Raw genomic sequence first — 15000 nt, 5'->3', positions numbered from 1 at the left:
AATTGCTAAATCTGTATATGGATAAGTAGCCTATGGTTGTCAACTTATTTCGTACGGCCATACCAGCCTGGCAACGCCCGATCTCGTCTGATCTCGGAAGCTAAGCAGGGTCGGGCCTGGTTAGTACTTGGATGGGAGACCGCCTGGGAATACCAGGTGCTGTATGCTCTTTTGCTCATTCACTTAGAAACTGAAATCTTGCAATATGCACAAGTAGTCCTTCATGAAAGGGGCTGGAAGCTGTTTTCATTTTGACACGAGAGAGAGAGAGAGAGAGAGAGAGAGAGACCACCTTGCATTGTCAATTGCTAAATCTGTATATGGATAAGTAGCCTATGGTTGTCAACTTATTTCGTACGGCCATACCAGCCTGGCAACGCCCGATCTCGTCTGATCTCGGAAGCTAAGCAGGGTTGGGCCTGGTTAGTACTTGGATGGGAGACCGCCTGGGAATACCAGGTGCTGTATGCTCTTTTGCTCATTCACTTAGAAACTGAAATCTTGCAATATGCACAAGTAGTCCTTCATGAAAGGGGCTGGAAGCTGTTTTTATTTTGACACGAGAGAGAGAGAGAGAGAGAGAGAGAGACTACCTTGCATTGTCAATTGCTAAATCTGTATATGGATAAGTAGCCTATGGTTGTCAACTTATTTCGTACGGCCATACCAGCCTGGCAACGCCCGATCTCGTCTGATCTCGGAAGCTAAGCAGGGTCGGGCCTGGTTAGTACTTGGATGGGAGACCGCCTGGGAATACCAGGTGCTGTATGCTCTTTTGCTCATTCACTTAGAAACTGAAATCTTGCAATATGCACAAGTAGTCCTTCATGAAAGGGGCTGGAAGCTGTTTTCATTTTGACACGAGAGAGAGAGAGAGAGAGAGACCACCTTGCATTGTCAATTGCTAAATCTGTATATGGATAAGTAGCCTATGGTTGTCAACTTATTTCGTACGGCCATACCAGCCTGGCAACGCCCGATCTCGTATGATCTCGGAAGCTAAGCAGGGTCGGGCCTGGTTAGTACTTGGATGGGAGACCGCCTGGGAATACCAGGTGCTGTATGCTCTTTTGCTCATTCACTTAGAAACTGAAATCTTGCAATATGCACAAGTAGTCCTTCATGAAAGGGGCTGGAAGCTGTTTTCATTTTGACACGAGAGAGAGAGAGAGAGACCACCTTGCATTGTCAATTGCCAAATCTGTATATGGATAAGTAGCCTATGGTTGTCAACTTATTTCGTACGGCCATACCAGCCTGGCAACGCCCGATCTCGTCTGATCTCGGAAGCTAAGCAGGGTCGGGCCTGGTTAGTACTTGGATGGGAGACCGCCTGGGAATACCAGGTGCTGTATGCTCTTTTGCTCATTCACTTAGAAACTGAAATCTTGCAATATGCACAAGTAGTCCTTCATGAAAGGGGCTGGAAGCTGTTTTCATTTTGACACGAGAGAGAGAGAGAGAGAGAGAGAGAGAGAGACCACCTTGCATTGTCAATTGCCAAATCTGTATATGGATAAGTAGCCTATGGTTGTCAACTTATTTCGTACGGGCATACCAGCCTGGCAACGCCCGATCTCGTCTGATCTCGGAAGCTAAGCAGGGTCGGGCCTGGTTAGTACTTGGATGGGAGACCGCCTGGGAATACCAGGTGCTGTATGCTCTTTTGCTCATTCACTTAGAAACTGAAATCTTGCAATATGCACAAGTAGTCCTTCATGAAAGGGGCTGGAAGCTGTTTTCATTTTGACACGAGAGAGAGAGAGAGAGACCACCTTGCATTGTCAATTGCCAAATCTGTATATGGATAAGTAGCCTATGGTTGTCAACTTATTTCGTACGGCCATACCAGCCTGGCAACGCCCGATCTCGTCTGATCTCGGAAGCTAAGCAGGGTCGGGCCTGGTTAGTACTTGGATGGGAGACCGCCTGGGAATACCAGGTGCTGTATGCTCTTTTGCTCATTCACTTAGAAACTGAAATCTTGCAATATGCACAAGTAGTCCTTCATGAAAGGGGCTGGAAGCTGTTTTCATTTTGACACGAGAGAGAGAGACCACCTTGCATTGTCAATTGCCAAATCTGTATATGGATAAGTAGCCTATGGTTGTCAACTTATTTCGTACGGCCATACCAGCCTGGCAACGCCCGATCTCGTCTGATCTCGGAAGCTAAGCAGGGTCGGGCCTGGTTAGTACTTGGATGGGAGACCGCCTGGGAATACCAGGTGCTGTATGCTCTTTTGCTCATTCACTTAGAAACTGAAATCTTGCAATATGCACAAGTAGTCCTTCATGAAAGGGGCTGGAAGCTGTTTTCATTTTGACACGAGAGAGAGAGAGAGACCACCTTGCATTGTCAATTGCTAAATCTGTATATGGATAGGTAGCCTATGGTTGTCAACTTATTTCGTATGGCCATACCAGCCTGGCAACGCCTGATCTCGGAAGCTAAGCAGGGTCGGGCCTGGTTAGTACTTGGATGGGAGACCGCCTGGGAATACCAGGTGCTGTATGCTCTTTTGCTCATTCACTTAGAAACTGAAATCTTGCAATATGCACAAGTAGTCCTTCATGAAAGGGGCTGGAAGCTGTTTTCATTTTGACACGAGAGAGAGAGAGAGAGACCACCTTGCATTGTCAATTGCTAAATCTGTATATGGATAAGTAGCCTATGGTTGTCAACTTATTTCGTACGGCCATACCAGCCTGGCAACGCCCGATCTCGTCTGATCTCGGAAGCTAAGCAGGGTCGGGCCTGGTTAGTACTTGGATGGGAGACCGCCTGGGAATACCAGGTGCTGTATGCTCTTTTGCTCATTCACTTAGAAACTGAAATCTTGCAATATGCACAAGTAGTCCTTCATGAAAGGGGCTGGAAGCTGTTTTCATTTTGACACGAGAGAGAGAGAGAGAGAGAGAGAGAGAGAGACCACCTTGCATTGTCAATTGCCAAATCTGTATATGGATAAGTAGCCTATGGTTGTCAACTTATTTTGTACGGCCATACCAGCCTGGCAACGCCCGATCTTGTCTGATCTCGGAAGCTAAGCAGGGTCGGGCCTGGTTAGTACTTGGATGGGAGACCGCCTGGGAATACCAAGTGCTGTATGCTCTTTTGCTCATTCACTTAGAAACTGAAATCTTGCAATATGCACAAGTAGTCCTTCATGAAAGGGGCTGGAAGCTGTTTTCATTTTGACACGAGAGAGAGAGATCACCTTGCATTGTCAATTGCCAAATCTGTATATGGATAAGTAGCCTATGGTTGTCAACTTATTTCGTACGGCCATACCAGCCTGGCAACGCCCGATCTTGTCTGATCTCGGAAGCTAAGCAGGGTCGGGCCTGGTTAGTACTTGGATGGGAGACCGCCTGGGAATACCAAGTGCTGTATGCTCTTTTGCTCATTCACTTAGAAACTGAAATCTTGCAATATGCACAAGTAGTCCTTCATGAAAGGGGCTGGAAGCTGTTTTCATTTTGACACGAGAGAGAGAGATCACCTTGCATTGTCAATTGCCAAATCTGTATATGGATAAGTAGCCTATGGTTGTCAACTTATTTCGTACGGCCATACCAGCCTGGCAACGCCCGATCTCGTCTGATCTCGGAAGCTAAGCAGGGTCGGGCCTGGTTAGTACTTGGATGGGAGACCGCCTGGGAATACCAGGTGCTGTATGCTCTTTTGCTCATTCACTTAGAAACTGAAATCTTGCAATATGCACAAGTAGTCCTTCATGAAAGGGGCTGGAAGCTGTTTTCATTTTGACACGAGAGAGAGAGACCACCTTGCATTGTCAATTGCCAAATCTGTATATGGATAAGTAGCCTATGGTTGTCAACTTATTTCGTACGGCCATACCAGCCTGGCAACGCCCGATCTCGTCTGATCTCGGAAGCTAAGCAGGGTCGGGCCTGGTTAGTACTTGGATGGGAGACCGCCTGGGAATACCAGGTGCTGTATGCTCTTTTGCTCATTCACTTAGAAACTGAAATCTTGCAATATGCACAAGTAGTCCTTCATGAAAGGGGCTGGAAGCTGTTTTCATTTTGACACGAGAGAGAGAGAGAGACCACCTTGCATTGTCAATTGCTAAATCTGTATATGGATAGGTAGCCTATGGTTGTCAACTTATTTCGTATGGCCATACCAGCCTGGCAACGCCTGATCTCGGAAGCTAAGCAGGGTCGGGCCTGGTTAGTACTTGGATGGGAGACCGCCTGGGAATACCAGGTGCTGTATGCTCTTTTGCTCATTCACTTAGAAACTGAAATCTTGCAATATGCACAAGTAGTCCTTCATGAAAGGGGCTGGAAGCTGTTTTCATTTTGACACGAGAGAGAGAGAGAGAGACCACCTTGCATTGTCAATTGCTAAATCTGTATATGGATAAGTAGCCTATGGTTGTCAACTTATTTCGTACGGCCATACCAGCCTGGCAACGCCCGATCTCGTCTGATCTCGGAAGCTAAGCAGGGTCGGGCCTGGTTAGTACTTGGATGGGAGACCGCCTGGGAATACCAGGTGCTGTATGCTCTTTTGCTCATTCACTTAGAAACTGAAATCTTGCAATATGCACAAGTAGTCCTTCATGAAAGGGGCTGGAAGCTGTTTTCATTTTGACACGAGAGAGAGAGACCACCTTGCATTGTCAATTGCCAAATCTGTATATGGATAAGTAGCCTATGGTTGTCAACTTATTTCGTACGGCCATACCAGCCTGGCAACGCCCGATCTCGTCTGATCTCGGAAGCTAAGCAGGGTCGGGCCTGGTTAGTACTTGGATGGGAGACCGCCTGGGAATACCAGGTGCTGTATGCTCTTTTGCTCATTCACTTAGAAACTGAAATCTTGCAATATGCACAAGTAGTCCTTCATGAAAGGGGCTGGAAGCTGTTTTCATTTTGACACGAGAGAGAGAGAGAGACCACCTTGCATTGTCAATTGCTAAATCTGTATATGGATAGGTAGCCTATGGTTGTCAACTTATTTCGTATGGCCATACCAGCCTGGCAACGCCTGATCTCGGAAGCTAAGCAGGGTCGGGCCTGGTTAGTACTTGGATGGGAGACCGCCTGGGAATACCAGGTGCTGTATGCTCTTTTGCTCATTCACTTAGAAACTGAAATCTTGCAATATGCACAAGTAGTCCTTCATGAAAGGGGCTGGAAGCTGTTTTCATTTTGACACGAGAGAGAGAGAGAGAGACCACCTTGCATTGTCAATTGCTAAATCTGTATATGGATAAGTAGCCTATGGTTGTCAACTTATTTCGTACGGCCATACCAGCCTGGCAACGCCCGATCTCGTCTGATCTCGGAAGCTAAGCAGGGTCGGGCCTGGTTAGTACTTGGATGGGAGACCGCCTGGGAATACCAGGTGCTGTATGCTCTTTTGCTCATTCACTTAGAAACTGAAATCTTGCAATATGCACAAGTAGTCCTTCATGAAAGGGGCTGGAAGCTGTTTTCATTTTGACACGAGAGAGAGAGAGAGAGAGAGAGAGAGAGAGACCACCTTGCATTGTCAATTGCCAAATCTGTATATGGATAAGTAGCCTATGGTTGTCAACTTATTTTGTACGGCCATACCAGCCTGGCAACGCCCGATCTTGTCTGATCTCGGAAGCTAAGCAGGGTCGGGCCTGGTTAGTACTTGGATGGGAGACCGCCTGGGAATACCAAGTGCTGTATGCTCTTTTGCTCATTCACTTAGAAACTGAAATCTTGCAATATGCACAAGTAGTCCTTCATGAAAGGGGCTGGAAGCTGTTTTCATTTTGACACGAGAGAGAGAGATCACCTTGCATTGTCAATTGCCAAATCTGTATATGGATAAGTAGCCTATGGTTGTCAACTTATTTCGTACGGCCATACCAGCCTGGCAACGCCCGATCTTGTCTGATCTCGGAAGCTAAGCAGGGTCGGGCCTGGTTAGTACTTGGATGGGAGACCGCCTGGGAATACCAAGTGCTGTATGCTCTTTTGCTCATTCACTTAGAAACTGAAATCTTGCAATATGCACAAGTAGTCCTTCATGAAAGGGGCTGGAAGCTGTTTTCATTTTGACACGAGAGAGAGAGATCACCTTGCATTGTCAATTGCCAAATCTGTATATGGATAAGTAGCCTATGGTTGTCAACTTATTTCGTACGGCCATACCAGCCTGGCAACGCCCGATCTCGTCTGATCTCGGAAGCTAAGCAGGGTCGGGCCTGGTTAGTACTTGGATGGGAGACCGCCTGGGAATACCAGGTGCTGTATGCTCTTTTGCTCATTCACTTAGAAACTGAAATCTTGCAATATGCACAAGTAGTCCTTCATGAAAGGGGCTGGAAGCTGTTTTCATTTTGACACGAGAGAGAGAGACCACCTTGCATTGTCAATTGCCAAATCTGTATATGGATAAGTAGCCTATGGTTGTCAACTTATTTCGTACGGCCATACCAGCCTGGCAACGCCCGATCTCGTCTGATCTCGGAAGCTAAGCAGGGTCGGGCCTGGTTAGTACTTGGATGGGAGACCGCCTGGGAATACCAGGTGCTGTATGCTCTTTTGCTCATTCACTTAGAAACTGAAATCTTGCAATATGCACAAGTAGTCCTTCATGAAAGGGGCTGGAAGCTGTTTTCATTTTGACACGAGAGAGAGAGAGAGACCACCTTGCATTGTCAATTGCTAAATCTGTATATGGATAGGTAGCCTATGGTTGTCAACTTATTTCGTATGGCCATACCAGCCTGGCAACGCCTGATCTCGGAAGCTAAGCAGGGTCGGGCCTGGTTAGTACTTGGATGGGAGACCGCCTGGGAATACCAGGTGCTGTATGCTCTTTTGCTCATTCACTTAGAAACTGAAATCTTGCAATATGCACAAGTAGTCCTTCATGAAAGGGGCTGGAAGCTGTTTTCATTTTGACACGAGAGAGAGAGAGACCACCTTGCATTGTCAATTGCTAAATCTGTATATGGATAAGTAGCCTATGGTTGTCAACTTATTTCGTACGGCCATACCAGCCTGGCAACGCCCGATCTCGTCTGATCTCGGAAGCTAAGCAGGGTCGGGCCTGGTTAGTACTTGGATGGGAGACCGCCTGGGAATACCAGGTGCTGTATGCTCTTTTGCTCATTCACTTAGAAACTGAAATCTTGCAATATGCACAAGTAGTCCTTCATGAAAGGGGCTGGAAGCTGTTTTCATTTTGACACGAGAGAGAGAGAGAGAGAGAGAGAGAGAGAGAGACCACCTTGCATTGTCAATTGCCAAATCTGTATATGGATAAGTAGCCTATGGTTGTCAACTTATTTTGTACGGCCATACCAGCCTGGCAACGCCCGATCTTGTCTGATCTCGGAAGCTGAGCAGGGTCGGGCCTGGTTAGTACTTGGATGGGAGACCGCCTGGGAATACCAAGTGCTGTATGCTCTTTTGCTCATTCACTTAGAAACTGAAATCTTGCAATATGCACAAGTAGTCCTTCATGAAAGGGGCTGGAAGCTGTTTTCATTTTGACACGAGAGAGAGAGATCACCTTGCATTGTCAATTGCCAAATCTGTATATGGATAAGTAGCCTATGGTTGTCAACTTATTTCGTACGGCCATACCAGCCTGGCAACGCCCGATCTCGTCTGATCTCGGAAGCTAAGCAGGGTCGGGCCTGGTTAGTACTTGGATGGGAGACCGCCTGGGAATACCAGGTGCTGTATGCTCTTTTGCTCATTCACTTAGAAACTGAAATCTTGCAATATGCACAAGTAGTCCTTCATGAAAGGGGCTGGAAGCTGTTTTCATTTTGACACGAGAGAGAGAGAGAGAGAGAGAGAGACCACCTTGCATTGTCAATTGCTAAATCTGTATATGGATAGGTAGCCTATGGTTGTCAACTTATTTCGTATGGCCATACCAGCCTGGCAACGCCTGATCTCGGAAGCTAAGCAGGGTCGGGCCTGGTTAGTACTTGGATGGGAGACCGCCTGGGAATACCAGGTGCTGTATGCTCTTTTGCTCATTCACTTAGAAACTGAAATCTTGCAATATGCACAAGTAGTCCTTCATGAAAGGGGCTGGAAGCTGTTTTCATTTTGACACGAGAGAGAGAGAGAGACCACCTTGCATTGTCAATTGCTAAATCTGTATATGGATAAGTAGCCTATGGTTGTCAACTTATTTCGTACGGCCATACCAGCCTGGCAACGCCCAATCTCGTCTGATCTCGGAAGCTAAGCAGGGTCGGGCCTGGTTAGTACTTGGATGGGAGACCGCCTGGGAATACCAGGTGCTGTATGCTCATTCACTTAGAAACTGAAATCTTGCAATATGCACAAGTAGTCCTTCATAAAAGGGGCTGGAAGCTGTTTTCATTTTGACACGAGAGAGAGAGAGAGAGAGAGAGAGAGACCACCTTGCATTGTCAATTGCTAAATCTGTATATGGATAAGTAGCCTATGGTTGTCAACTTATTTCGTATGGCCATACCAGCCTGGCAATGCCCAATCTCGTCTGATCTCGGAAGCTAAGCAGGGTCGGGCCTGGTTAGTACTTGAATGGGAGACCGCCTGGGAATACCAGGTGCTGTATGCTCTTTTGCTCATTCACTTAGAAACTGAAATCTTGCAATATGCACAAGTAGTCCTTCATAAAAGGGGCTGGAAGCTTTTTTCATTTTGACACGAGAGAGAGAGAGAGAGAGAGAGAGAGAGACCACCTTGCATTGTCAATTGCTAAATCTGTATATGGATAAGTAGCCTATGGTTGTCAACTTATTTCGTATGGCCATACCAGCCTGGCAATGCCCAATCTCGTCTGATCTCGGAAGCTAAGCAGGGTCGGGCCTGGTTAGTACTTGAATGGGAGACCGCCTGGGAATACCAGGTGCTGTATGCTCTTTTGCTCATTCACTTAGAAACTGACATCTTGCAATATGCACAAGTAGTCCTTCTTGAAAGGGGCTGGAAGCTGTTTTCATTTTGACACGAGAGAGAGAGAGAGAGAGAGACCACCTTGCATTGTCAATTGCCAAATCTGTATATGGATAAGTAGCCTATGGTTGTCAACTTATTTCGTACGGCCATACCAGCCTGGCAACGCCCGATCTCGTCTGATCTCGGAAGCTAAGCAGGGTCGGGCCTGGTTAGTACTTGGATGGGAGACCGCCTGGGAATACCAGGTGCTGTATGCTCTTTTGCTCATTCACTTAGAAACTGAAATCTTGCAATATGCACAAGTAGTCCTTCATGAAAGGGGCTGGAAGCTGTTTTCATTTTGACACGAGAGAGAGAGAGAGAGAGAGAGAGAGAGACCACCTTGCATTGTCAATTGCCAAATCTGTATATGGATAAGTAGCCTATGGTTGTCAACTTATTTTGTACGGCCATACCAGCCTGGCAACGCCCGATCTTGTCTGATCTCGGAAGCTAAGCAGGGTCGGGCCTGGTTAGTACTTGGATGGGAGACCGCCTGGGAATACCAAGTGCTGTATGCTCTTTTGCTCATTCACTTAGAAACTGAAATCTTGCAATATGCACAAGTAGTCCTTCATGAAAGGGGCTGGAAGCTGTTTTCATTTTGACACGAGAGAGAGAGATCACCTTGCATTGTCAATTGCCAAATCTGTATATGGATAAGTAGCCTATGGTTGTCAACTTATTTCGTACGGCCATACCAGCCTGGCAACGCCCGATCTCGTCTGATCTCGGAAGCTAAGCAGGGTCGGGCCTGGTTAGTACTTGGATGGGAGACCGCCTGGGAATACCAGGTGCTGTATGCTCTTTTGCTCATTCACTTAGAAACTGAAATCTTGCAATATGCACAAGTAGTCCTTCATGAAAGGGGCTGGAAGCTGTTTTCATTTTGACACGAGAGAGAGAGAGAGAGAGAGAGAGAGAGAGACCACCTTGCATTGTCAATTGCTAAATCTGTATATGGATAGGTAGCCTATGGTTGTCAACTTATTTCGTATGGCCATACCAGCCTGGCAACGCCTGATCTCGGAAGCTAAGCAGGGTCGGGCCTGGTTAGTACTTGGATGGGAGACCGCCTGGGAATACCAGGTGCTGTATGCTCTTTTGCTCATTCACTTAGAAACTGAAATCTTGCAATATGCACAAGTAGTCCTTCATGAAAGGGGCTGGAAGCTGTTTTCATTTTGACACGAGAGAGAGAGAGAGACCACCTTGCATTGTCAATTGCTAAATCTGTATATGGATAAGTAGCCTATGGTTGTCAACTTATTTCGTACGGCCATACCAGCCTGGCAACGCCCGATCTCGTCTGATCTCGGAAGCTAAGCAGGGTCGGGCCTGGTTAGTACTTGGATGGGAGACCGCCTGGGAATACCAGGTGCTGTATGCTCTTTTGCTCATTCACTTAGAAACTGAAATCTTGCAATATGCACAAGTAGTCCTTCATGAAAGGGGCTGGAAGCTGTTTTCATTTTGACACGAGAGAGAGAGAGAGAGAGAGAGAGAGAGAGAGAGAGACCACCTTGCATTGTCAATTGCTAAATCTGTATATGGATAAGTAGCCTATGGTTGTCAACTTATTTCGTACGGCCATACCAGCCTGGCAACGCCCGATCTCGTCTGATCTCGGAAGCTAAGCAGGGTCGGGCCTGGTTAGTACTTGGATGGGAGACCGCCTGGGAATACCAGGTGCTGTATGCTCTTTTGCTCATTCACTTAGAAACTGAAATCTTGCAATATGCACAAGTAGTCCTTCATGAAAGGGGCTGGAAGCTGTTTTCATTTTGACACGAGAGAGAGAGAGAGAGAGAGAGACCACCTTGCATTGTCAATTGCTAAATCTGTATATGGATAGGTAGCCTATGGTTGTCAACTTATTTCGTATGGCCATACCAGCCTGGCAACGCCTGATCTCGGAAGCTAAGCAGGGTCGGGCCTGGTTAGTACTTGGATGGGAGACCGCCTGGGAATACCAGGTGCTGTATGCTCTTTTGCTCATTCACTTAGAAACTGAAATCTTGCAATATGCACAAGTAGTCCTTCATGAAAGGGGCTGGAAGCTGTTTTCATTTTGACACGAGAGAGAGAGAGAGACCACCTTGCATTGTCAATTGCTAAATCTGTATATGGATAAGTAGCCTATGGTTGTCAACTTATTTCGTACGGCCATACCAGCCTGGCAACGCCCAATCTCGTCTGATCTCGGAAGCTAAGCAGGGTCGGGCCTGGTTAGTACTTGGATGGGAGACCGCCTGGGAATACCAGGTGCTGTATGCTCTTTTGCTCATTCACTTAGAAACTGAAATCTTGCAATATGCACAAGTAGTCCTTCATAAAAGGGGCTGGAAGCTGTTTTCATTTTGACACGAGAGAGAGAGAGAGAGAGAGAGAGAGACCACCTTGCATTGTCAATTGCTAAATCTGTATATGGATAAGTAGCCTATGGTTGTCAACTTATTTCGTATGGCCATACCAGCCTGGCAATGCCCAATCTCGTCTGATCTCGGAAGCTAAGCAGGGTCGGGCCTGGTTAGTACTTGAATGGGAGACCGCCTGGGAATACCAGGTGCTGTATGCTCTTTTGCTCATTCACTTAGAAACTGACATCTTGCAATATGCACAAGTAGTCCTTCTTGAAAGGGGCTGGAAGCTGTTTTCATTTTGACACGAGAGAGAGAGAGAGAGAGAGACCACCTTGCATTGTCAATTGCCAAATCTGTATATGGATAAGTAGCCTATGGTTGTCAACTTATTTCGTACGGCCATACCAGCCTGGCAACGCCCGATCTCGTCTGATCTCGGAAGCTAAGCAGGGTCGGGCCTGGTTAGTACTTGGATGGGAGACCGCCTGGGAATACCAGGTGCTGTATGCTCTTTTGCTCATTCACTTAGAAACTGAAATCTTGCAATATGCACAAGTAGTCCTTCATGAAAGGGGCTGGAAGCTGTTTTCATTTTGACACGAGAGAGAGAGAGAGAGAGAGAGAGAGACCACCTTGCATTGTCAATTGCTAAATCTGTATATGGATAAGTAGCCTATGGTTGTCAACTTATTTCGTACGGCCATACCAGCCTGGCAACGCCCGATCTCGTCTGATCTCGGAAGCTAAGCAGGGTCGGGCCTGGTTAGTACTTGGATGGGAGACCGCCTGGGAATACCAGGTGCTGTATGCTCTTTTGCTCATTCACTTAGAAACTGAAATCTTGCAATATGCACAAGTAGTCCTTCATGAAAGGGGCTGGAAGCTGTTTTCATTTTGACACGAGAGAGAGAGAGAGAGAGAGAGACCACCTTGCATTGTCAATTGCCAAATCTGTATATGGATAAGTAGCCTATGGTTGTCAACTTATTTCGTACGGCCATACCAGCCTGGCAACGCCCGATCTCGTCTGATCTCGGAAGCTAAGCAGGGTCGGGCCTGGTTAGTACTTGGATGGGAGACCGCCTGGGAATACCAGGTGCTGTATGCTCTTTTGCTCATTCACTTAGAAACTGAAATCTTGCAATATGCACAAGTAGTCCTTCATGAAAGGGGCTGGAAGCTGTTTTCATTTTGACACGAGAGAGAGAGAGAGAGAGACCACCTTGCATTGTCAATTGCTAAATCTGTATATGGATAAGTAGCCTATGGTTGTCAACTTATTTCGTACGGCCATACCAGCCTGGCAACGCCCGATCTCGTCTGATCTCGGAAGCTAAGCAGGGTCGGGCCTGGTTAGTACTTGGATGGGAGACCGCCTGGGAATACCAGGTGCTGTATGCTCTTTTGCTCATTCACTTAGAAACTGAAATCTTGCAATATGCACAAGTAGTCCTTCATGAAAGGGGCTGGAAGCTGTTTTCATTTTGACACGAGAGAGAGAGAGAGAGACCACCTTGCATTGTCAATTGCTAAATCTGTATATGGATAAGTAGCCTATGGTTGTCAACTTATTTCGTACGGCCATACCAGCCTGGCAACGCCCGATCTCGTCTGATCTCGGAAGCTAAGCAGGGTTGGGCCTGGTTAGTACTTGGATGGGAGACCGCCTGGGAATACCAGGTGCTGTATGCTCTTTTGCTCATTCACTTAGAAACTGAAATCTTGCAATATGCACAAGTAGTCTTTCATGAAAGGGGCTGGAAGCTGTTTTCATTTTGACACGAGAGAGAGAGAGAGAGAGAGAGAGAGACCACCTTGCATTGTCAATTGCTAAATCTGTATATGGATAAGTAGCCTATGGTTGTCAACTTATTTCGTACGGCCATACCAGCCTGGCAACGCCCGATCTCGTCTGATCTCGGAAGCTAAGCAGGGTCGGGCCTGGTTAGTACTTGGATGGGAGACCGCCTGGGAATACCAGGTGCTGTATGCTCTTTTGCTCATTCACTTAGAAACTGAAATCTTGCAATATGCACAAGTAGTCCTTCATGAAAGGGGCTGGAAGCTGTTTTCATTTTGACACGAGAGAGAGAGAGAGAGACCACCTTGCATTGTCAATTGCTAAATCTGTATATGGATAAGTAGCCTATGGTTGTCAACTTATTTCGTACGGCCATACCAGCCTGGCAACGCCCGATCTCGTCTGATCTCGGAAGCTAAGCAGGGTCGGGCCTGGTTAGTACTTGGATGGGAGACCGCCTGGGAATACCAGGTGCTGTATGCTCTTTTGCTCATTCACTTAGAAACTGACATCTTGCAATATGCACAAGTAGTCCTTCATGAAAGGGGCTGGAAGCTGTTTTCATTTTGACACGAGAGAGAGAGAGAGAGAGAGAGAGAGACTACCTTGCATTGTCAATTGCTAAATCTGTATATGGATAAGTAGCCTATGGTTGTCAACTTATTTCGTACGGCCATACCAGCCTGGCAACGCCTGATCTCGGAAGCTAAGCAGGGTCGGGCCTGGTTAGTACTTGGATGGGAGACCGCCTGGGAATACCAGGTGCTGTATGCTCTTTTGCTCATTCACTTAGAAACTGAAATCTTGCAATATGCACAAGTAGTCCTTCATGAAAGGGGCTGGAAGCTGTTTTCATTTTGACACGAGAGAGAGAGAGAGAGAGAGAGAGAGAGAGAGACCACCTTGCATTGTCAATTGCTAAATCTGTATATGGATAAGTAGCCTATGGTTGTCAACTTATTTCGTACGGCCATACCAGCCTGGCAACGCCCGATCTCGTCTGATCTCGGAAGCTAAGCAGGGTTGGGCCTGGTTAGTACTTGGATGGGAGACCGCCTGGGAATACCAGGTGCTGTATGCTCTTTTGCTCATTCACTTAGAAACTGAAATCTTGCAATATGCACAAGTAGTCCTTCATGAAAGGGGCTGGAAGCTGTTTTCATTTTGACACGAGAGAGAGAGAGAGAGAGACTACCTTGCATTGTCAATTGCTAAATCTGTATATGGATAAGTAGCCTATGGTTGTCAACTTATTTCGTACGGCCATACCAGCCTGGCAACGCCCGATCTCGTCTGATCTCGGAAGCTAAGCAGGGTCGGGCCTGGTTAGTACTTGGATGGGAGACCGCCTGGGAATACCAGGTGCTGTATGCTCTTTTGCTCATTCACTTAGAAACTGAAATCTTGCAATATGCACAAGTAGTCCTTCATGAAAGGGGCTGGAAGCTGTTTTCATTTTGACACGAGAGAGAGAGAGAGAGAGACCACCTTGCATTGTCAATTGCCAAATCTGTATATGGATAAGTAGCCTATGGTTGTCAACTTATTTCGTACGGCCATACCAGCCTGGCAACGCCCGATCTCGTATGATCTCGGAAGCTAAGCAGGGTCGGGCCTGGTTAGTACTTGGATGGGAGACCGCCTGGGAATACCAGGTGCTGTATGCTCTTTTGCTCATTCACTTAGAAACTGAAATCTTGCAATATGCACAAGTAGTCCTTCATGAAAGGGGCTGGAAGCTGTTTTCATTTTGACACGAGAGAGAGAGAGAGAGAGAGAGACCACCTTGCATTGTCAATTGCCAAATCTGTATATGGATAAGTAGCCTATGGTTGTCAACTTATTTCGTACGGCCATACCAGCCTGGCAACGC

General features: G+C 46.9%; 33 non-coding genes and 19 pseudogenes across 33 annotated transcripts in view; all 52 read left to right on the top strand.

Moving 5' to 3' along the window:
• The first annotated feature begins 49 nt into the window (after positions 1-49).
• LOC146279002 (5S ribosomal RNA) lies at positions 50-168 on the top strand. Its single transcript, XR_014763028.1, has one exon. It is a non-coding gene; the product is annotated as a 5S ribosomal RNA (ribosomal RNA).
• Positions 169-352: 184 nt separating this feature from the next.
• On the top strand, positions 353-471 carry LOC146279001 (5S ribosomal RNA). Its single transcript, XR_014763113.1, has one exon. It is a non-coding gene; the product is annotated as a 5S ribosomal RNA (ribosomal RNA).
• A 182-nt stretch (positions 472-653) lies between these two features.
• On the top strand, positions 654-772 carry LOC146279000 (5S ribosomal RNA). The gene has a single exon (XR_014763027.1). It is a non-coding gene; the product is annotated as a 5S ribosomal RNA (ribosomal RNA).
• A 176-nt stretch (positions 773-948) lies between these two features.
• On the top strand, positions 949-1067 carry LOC146278999 (5S ribosomal RNA). The gene has a single exon (XR_014764745.1). It is a non-coding gene; the product is annotated as a 5S ribosomal RNA (ribosomal RNA).
• Positions 1068-1239: 172 nt separating this feature from the next.
• LOC146278998 (5S ribosomal RNA) lies at positions 1240-1358 on the top strand. Its single transcript, XR_014763026.1, has one exon. It is a non-coding gene; the product is annotated as a 5S ribosomal RNA (ribosomal RNA).
• A 186-nt stretch (positions 1359-1544) lies between these two features.
• LOC146278997 (5S ribosomal RNA) lies at positions 1545-1663 on the top strand. Its single transcript, XR_014766006.1, has one exon. It is a non-coding gene; the product is annotated as a 5S ribosomal RNA (ribosomal RNA).
• Positions 1664-1835: 172 nt separating this feature from the next.
• Positions 1836-1954, top strand: LOC146278996 (5S ribosomal RNA). The gene has a single exon (XR_014763025.1). It is a non-coding gene; the product is annotated as a 5S ribosomal RNA (ribosomal RNA).
• A 166-nt stretch (positions 1955-2120) lies between these two features.
• On the top strand, positions 2121-2239 carry LOC146278995 (5S ribosomal RNA). The gene has a single exon (XR_014763023.1). It is a non-coding gene; the product is annotated as a 5S ribosomal RNA (ribosomal RNA).
• A 170-nt stretch (positions 2240-2409) lies between these two features.
• On the top strand, positions 2410-2518 carry LOC146278994 (5S ribosomal RNA; annotated as a pseudogene).
• A 172-nt stretch (positions 2519-2690) lies between these two features.
• On the top strand, positions 2691-2809 carry LOC146278993 (5S ribosomal RNA). The gene has a single exon (XR_014763022.1). It is a non-coding gene; the product is annotated as a 5S ribosomal RNA (ribosomal RNA).
• A 186-nt stretch (positions 2810-2995) lies between these two features.
• Positions 2996-3114, top strand: LOC146278992 (5S ribosomal RNA; annotated as a pseudogene).
• Positions 3115-3280: 166 nt separating this feature from the next.
• Positions 3281-3399, top strand: LOC146278991 (5S ribosomal RNA; annotated as a pseudogene).
• Positions 3400-3565: 166 nt separating this feature from the next.
• Positions 3566-3684, top strand: LOC146278990 (5S ribosomal RNA). The gene has a single exon (XR_014763021.1). It is a non-coding gene; the product is annotated as a 5S ribosomal RNA (ribosomal RNA).
• Positions 3685-3850: 166 nt separating this feature from the next.
• On the top strand, positions 3851-3969 carry LOC146278989 (5S ribosomal RNA). The gene has a single exon (XR_014763020.1). It is a non-coding gene; the product is annotated as a 5S ribosomal RNA (ribosomal RNA).
• A 170-nt stretch (positions 3970-4139) lies between these two features.
• LOC146278988 (5S ribosomal RNA) lies at positions 4140-4248 on the top strand (annotated as a pseudogene).
• Positions 4249-4420: 172 nt separating this feature from the next.
• Positions 4421-4539, top strand: LOC146278987 (5S ribosomal RNA). Its single transcript, XR_014763019.1, has one exon. It is a non-coding gene; the product is annotated as a 5S ribosomal RNA (ribosomal RNA).
• Positions 4540-4705: 166 nt separating this feature from the next.
• On the top strand, positions 4706-4824 carry LOC146278986 (5S ribosomal RNA). Its single transcript, XR_014763018.1, has one exon. It is a non-coding gene; the product is annotated as a 5S ribosomal RNA (ribosomal RNA).
• Positions 4825-4994: 170 nt separating this feature from the next.
• LOC146278985 (5S ribosomal RNA) lies at positions 4995-5103 on the top strand (annotated as a pseudogene).
• A 172-nt stretch (positions 5104-5275) lies between these two features.
• LOC146278984 (5S ribosomal RNA) lies at positions 5276-5394 on the top strand. Its single transcript, XR_014763017.1, has one exon. It is a non-coding gene; the product is annotated as a 5S ribosomal RNA (ribosomal RNA).
• Positions 5395-5580: 186 nt separating this feature from the next.
• On the top strand, positions 5581-5699 carry LOC146278983 (5S ribosomal RNA; annotated as a pseudogene).
• A 166-nt stretch (positions 5700-5865) lies between these two features.
• Positions 5866-5984, top strand: LOC146278982 (5S ribosomal RNA; annotated as a pseudogene).
• A 166-nt stretch (positions 5985-6150) lies between these two features.
• On the top strand, positions 6151-6269 carry LOC146278981 (5S ribosomal RNA). Its single transcript, XR_014763016.1, has one exon. It is a non-coding gene; the product is annotated as a 5S ribosomal RNA (ribosomal RNA).
• Positions 6270-6435: 166 nt separating this feature from the next.
• Positions 6436-6554, top strand: LOC146278980 (5S ribosomal RNA). Its single transcript, XR_014763015.1, has one exon. It is a non-coding gene; the product is annotated as a 5S ribosomal RNA (ribosomal RNA).
• Positions 6555-6724: 170 nt separating this feature from the next.
• On the top strand, positions 6725-6833 carry LOC146278979 (5S ribosomal RNA; annotated as a pseudogene).
• A 168-nt stretch (positions 6834-7001) lies between these two features.
• LOC146278978 (5S ribosomal RNA) lies at positions 7002-7120 on the top strand. Its single transcript, XR_014763014.1, has one exon. It is a non-coding gene; the product is annotated as a 5S ribosomal RNA (ribosomal RNA).
• A 188-nt stretch (positions 7121-7308) lies between these two features.
• Positions 7309-7427, top strand: LOC146278977 (5S ribosomal RNA; annotated as a pseudogene).
• A 166-nt stretch (positions 7428-7593) lies between these two features.
• On the top strand, positions 7594-7712 carry LOC146278976 (5S ribosomal RNA). The gene has a single exon (XR_014763012.1). It is a non-coding gene; the product is annotated as a 5S ribosomal RNA (ribosomal RNA).
• Positions 7713-7892: 180 nt separating this feature from the next.
• Positions 7893-8001, top strand: LOC146278975 (5S ribosomal RNA; annotated as a pseudogene).
• A 170-nt stretch (positions 8002-8171) lies between these two features.
• LOC146278974 (5S ribosomal RNA) lies at positions 8172-8290 on the top strand (annotated as a pseudogene).
• Positions 8291-8464: 174 nt separating this feature from the next.
• On the top strand, positions 8465-8583 carry LOC146278973 (5S ribosomal RNA; annotated as a pseudogene).
• A 184-nt stretch (positions 8584-8767) lies between these two features.
• On the top strand, positions 8768-8886 carry LOC146278972 (5S ribosomal RNA; annotated as a pseudogene).
• Positions 8887-9062: 176 nt separating this feature from the next.
• Positions 9063-9181, top strand: LOC146278971 (5S ribosomal RNA). Its single transcript, XR_014763011.1, has one exon. It is a non-coding gene; the product is annotated as a 5S ribosomal RNA (ribosomal RNA).
• A 184-nt stretch (positions 9182-9365) lies between these two features.
• On the top strand, positions 9366-9484 carry LOC146278970 (5S ribosomal RNA; annotated as a pseudogene).
• A 166-nt stretch (positions 9485-9650) lies between these two features.
• On the top strand, positions 9651-9769 carry LOC146278969 (5S ribosomal RNA). The gene has a single exon (XR_014763010.1). It is a non-coding gene; the product is annotated as a 5S ribosomal RNA (ribosomal RNA).
• Positions 9770-9955: 186 nt separating this feature from the next.
• LOC146278968 (5S ribosomal RNA) lies at positions 9956-10064 on the top strand (annotated as a pseudogene).
• A 170-nt stretch (positions 10065-10234) lies between these two features.
• On the top strand, positions 10235-10353 carry LOC146278967 (5S ribosomal RNA). The gene has a single exon (XR_014763009.1). It is a non-coding gene; the product is annotated as a 5S ribosomal RNA (ribosomal RNA).
• Positions 10354-10545: 192 nt separating this feature from the next.
• On the top strand, positions 10546-10664 carry LOC146278966 (5S ribosomal RNA). Its single transcript, XR_014763008.1, has one exon. It is a non-coding gene; the product is annotated as a 5S ribosomal RNA (ribosomal RNA).
• Positions 10665-10842: 178 nt separating this feature from the next.
• On the top strand, positions 10843-10951 carry LOC146278965 (5S ribosomal RNA; annotated as a pseudogene).
• Positions 10952-11121: 170 nt separating this feature from the next.
• Positions 11122-11240, top strand: LOC146278964 (5S ribosomal RNA; annotated as a pseudogene).
• Positions 11241-11422: 182 nt separating this feature from the next.
• LOC146278963 (5S ribosomal RNA) lies at positions 11423-11541 on the top strand (annotated as a pseudogene).
• Positions 11542-11717: 176 nt separating this feature from the next.
• LOC146278962 (5S ribosomal RNA) lies at positions 11718-11836 on the top strand. The gene has a single exon (XR_014763007.1). It is a non-coding gene; the product is annotated as a 5S ribosomal RNA (ribosomal RNA).
• A 182-nt stretch (positions 11837-12018) lies between these two features.
• LOC146278961 (5S ribosomal RNA) lies at positions 12019-12137 on the top strand. The gene has a single exon (XR_014763006.1). It is a non-coding gene; the product is annotated as a 5S ribosomal RNA (ribosomal RNA).
• Positions 12138-12315: 178 nt separating this feature from the next.
• Positions 12316-12434, top strand: LOC146278960 (5S ribosomal RNA). The gene has a single exon (XR_014763005.1). It is a non-coding gene; the product is annotated as a 5S ribosomal RNA (ribosomal RNA).
• Positions 12435-12608: 174 nt separating this feature from the next.
• LOC146278959 (5S ribosomal RNA) lies at positions 12609-12727 on the top strand. The gene has a single exon (XR_014763004.1). It is a non-coding gene; the product is annotated as a 5S ribosomal RNA (ribosomal RNA).
• Positions 12728-12899: 172 nt separating this feature from the next.
• Positions 12900-13018, top strand: LOC146278958 (5S ribosomal RNA). The gene has a single exon (XR_014763102.1). It is a non-coding gene; the product is annotated as a 5S ribosomal RNA (ribosomal RNA).
• A 182-nt stretch (positions 13019-13200) lies between these two features.
• LOC146278957 (5S ribosomal RNA) lies at positions 13201-13319 on the top strand. Its single transcript, XR_014763003.1, has one exon. It is a non-coding gene; the product is annotated as a 5S ribosomal RNA (ribosomal RNA).
• A 172-nt stretch (positions 13320-13491) lies between these two features.
• Positions 13492-13610, top strand: LOC146278956 (5S ribosomal RNA). The gene has a single exon (XR_014763001.1). It is a non-coding gene; the product is annotated as a 5S ribosomal RNA (ribosomal RNA).
• Positions 13611-13792: 182 nt separating this feature from the next.
• LOC146278955 (5S ribosomal RNA) lies at positions 13793-13901 on the top strand (annotated as a pseudogene).
• A 188-nt stretch (positions 13902-14089) lies between these two features.
• LOC146278954 (5S ribosomal RNA) lies at positions 14090-14208 on the top strand. Its single transcript, XR_014763091.1, has one exon. It is a non-coding gene; the product is annotated as a 5S ribosomal RNA (ribosomal RNA).
• Positions 14209-14382: 174 nt separating this feature from the next.
• LOC146278953 (5S ribosomal RNA) lies at positions 14383-14501 on the top strand. The gene has a single exon (XR_014763000.1). It is a non-coding gene; the product is annotated as a 5S ribosomal RNA (ribosomal RNA).
• A 174-nt stretch (positions 14502-14675) lies between these two features.
• LOC146278952 (5S ribosomal RNA) lies at positions 14676-14794 on the top strand. Its single transcript, XR_014764744.1, has one exon. It is a non-coding gene; the product is annotated as a 5S ribosomal RNA (ribosomal RNA).
• A 178-nt stretch (positions 14795-14972) lies between these two features.
• LOC146278951 (5S ribosomal RNA) overlaps positions 14973-15000 on the top strand; it is a 119-nt gene continuing 91 nt past the window's right edge. Inside the window, exon 1 of the ribosomal RNA XR_014762999.1 lies at positions 14973-15000. This exon is cut by the window's right edge and continues 91 nt beyond it. This is a non-coding gene — a ribosomal RNA (5S ribosomal RNA).

This window comes from Hypomesus nipponensis, chromosome 7 (genome assembly GCF_054491055.1).
Source record: "Hypomesus nipponensis isolate SF chromosome 7, ASM5449105v1, whole genome shotgun sequence".
NCBI classification, from domain to species: domain Eukaryota; kingdom Metazoa; phylum Chordata; class Actinopteri; order Osmeriformes; family Osmeridae; genus Hypomesus; species Hypomesus nipponensis.
This window is presented reverse-complemented; position numbering and strand designations above follow the sequence as displayed.